Genomic DNA, 2714 nt, shown 5'->3' with positions numbered 1-2714 from the left:
CACTTGATACGCATTGATGCAAGTAATTCTAGTTACATAACTGCAATCCTTCATTGAACAATGATAAAACTAAAAATCTTAAATCGTTTCAATTATTAAAGTCTACCTTACGTTTGTATTTTGGTTATGGATTTATACTAATAAATTTAAAATGTAAAAGAACACTTAATACAGTATAAGTTAAGCAGGAATAAGCGTTGCCTGTATTGAAATAAGCTGCGTATGATGAGATTTTGCGAGATTTACCGTGATGTATGTCGTTTTTGTCTACCATAACAAGCTTAATTATTCCCATTTAACTTATACTGTTTAACTTTTACTGTATAAAGTGTCCTCCTAGATTTTTATATTTATACGTATATATATATATATAAACGTTAAAATCTATTCCCCATATTGATACTGTATAATAGTGTTCTTTTAGATTTTTAATTTCTTAGTATAATTGTGTGACGCGTTTTAATACACGCTAGAAGATGCCCGCGAAATCGCGGTACAATTGGGCAAGTGTTGAAACAAAGAGTTTTTTTTAAAATTTCGCAGGCAGTATGTCGACTGAGCGTGCGCGAAAGCGTATAAGACACGGATCGATAACGGTCTCTGAAATGGGATATTTTCTCAAAAATTGGCTTTTTCTGTAGAAAAAAATAGTTTCAAGGTCAAATTTTGGAAGTACAAACTACTACATTTATACGTCATATCACAAATATTTCCGACTTTGTATGATTTCAGAGAAGTTGCGGCTCAACGAAATCGGTCTCTTCCTTTTGTAGTATAGATAGTACACAACTGTATAGGGTGTTCCATAACTGGAAGGATATCCATGCAATAGAAGAAGACGAAAACGACAAGTTGAATTTATGTCACTTCCAGATAAGATAAACTCGGCGTTCTGTAAAGGAGCAACTATGGGTTTTTATCTGTCGTGAGTCAGATATTTTTTTTTTTCGCGCAAAGCGCACACACATTTTTATTTAGTTTTCCGACGCCCCCTTTTCAAGTTAAGTGGTCGTTTATGAAACGCCGTAACTGCCTTATGGTACTTCCTTCTTTATCATGATGAGGTTTTTTTTCTATTATGATGCGGTTTTTCTTTATTATGATGAGGTTTTTCTCTATTATGATGAGTTTTTCTCATTTATGATAAGGGTTTTCTCTATTATGATGAGGTTTTTCTTTATTGTGATGAGGGTTTTCTTCATTATGATGATGTTTTTCTCTATTATGATGAGGTTTTTCTCTATTATGATGAGGCTTTTCTTTATGATGTTGAATGTCTGAAAGTACCTAACAGCCACGTTTGCCTATTCTCCAGGACCAAACATGCCCAACACATCGTGTTTCTGCAGTACATAATAGGACAAACTCTACAATATTCCGTGGCTCATATGAAGGGTGGGTGCTTCTTCAGGAGTCCTGACCCATTCCTTTATGTTATAATAAGCTTTGACTACCGAGCTAGTCAGTATTTCTTTTATGTTCCGATGTCTACTATACGCCACCATTGGTGGTTTTGGGAATAGCTCCCTACATTTCGCATTGCGAAGTAGTTATTTATAATGTTTACGCAAAGCTTTATTGATATTTCCTAACGAAAAGTGATAATAGTTACACATACTAGTGGTATCTGCTTGTCAAATTCTTGTTTAAAGCGGAGTAACTCTGATCGTTCGATATTGAGAGCCGATTCACAGTTACAATGTATTTCATGCTCCTTTAATATATCACCTTTGCTTAAGATGGCCCTTGAATTTACAAATTGTATCTTTTAAATTCTGTGTGTTGCTGTTGTTTCGGTGGTGGCGAATAACTTCCCCTTTTATAAATCCAGAGAAGACTGTTGGGTAATGCATAGACGTCCTATCTAAATATTAAAATGTATTAGTAGGTTTGATGTAGCTCTTTATATCAAGGATACCGGTGTTTCTGAACCTCTTCCCTTTATGTATGACTGTATCGAGAAAAATAATTTCTTCGTTTGAAATTTCATAAGTAAACTTTAATTAAGGGTGACGATCATTTGCTATTTTAAAGAACTCCTCAACCTCTTCTCGTGATGAACGAGCTATTATAAACGCATCATCTCTATACCTTCTGTAAAATAAAATCTTATTTTTATAGTTATATTTTTCAATGACTTCATTAAAAACTTCGAATGCTCTAATATCACAAATTTCTGGGCTGCATTTACTTCCCATACTAGCTCCTGTTTTCTGTACAAAGTATCGGTCATTAAATTCAAAATAATTGTTTTTCAACATTGTGGCTACTAACAATTTAATTGTTTCACAGCTAGGTAATTTTATCGGATAATCTTCTTTTACTGCACTGCTATAAGCCCGTCCAACAGAATGAATGAGTTCATTGAACTCTATGTGTATACATGCTGGTGCAGTCAAAAGAGATTAAAAGTCAATCCCGATCAGGCCTTAAATTTTCTATTTTATCTATAAAATCCCCACTATCTCTAATGTAACTGCATGGTCTGTCTTTTAACTATAGGTATCAAAAAGTAATCAATAAATTTGCTAACCCTTTCGGTGACAGAGTTGCATTGAGAAATAATTGGTCTGCATGGGGGCAATTCATTTACTGCCATCGTTTTTTTTATCCCTTGAATAACATGTTTGCCACCACAGAAACAACAGCAACACACAGAATTTAAAAGATACAATTTGTAAATTCAAGGGTCATCTTAAGCAAAGGGTATATAA

Source organism: Mytilus galloprovincialis, chromosome 13 (assembly GCF_965363235.1).
Source record: "Mytilus galloprovincialis chromosome 13, xbMytGall1.hap1.1, whole genome shotgun sequence".
NCBI lineage: Eukaryota > Metazoa > Mollusca > Bivalvia > Mytilida > Mytilidae > Mytilus > Mytilus galloprovincialis.
This window is presented reverse-complemented; position numbering follows the sequence as displayed.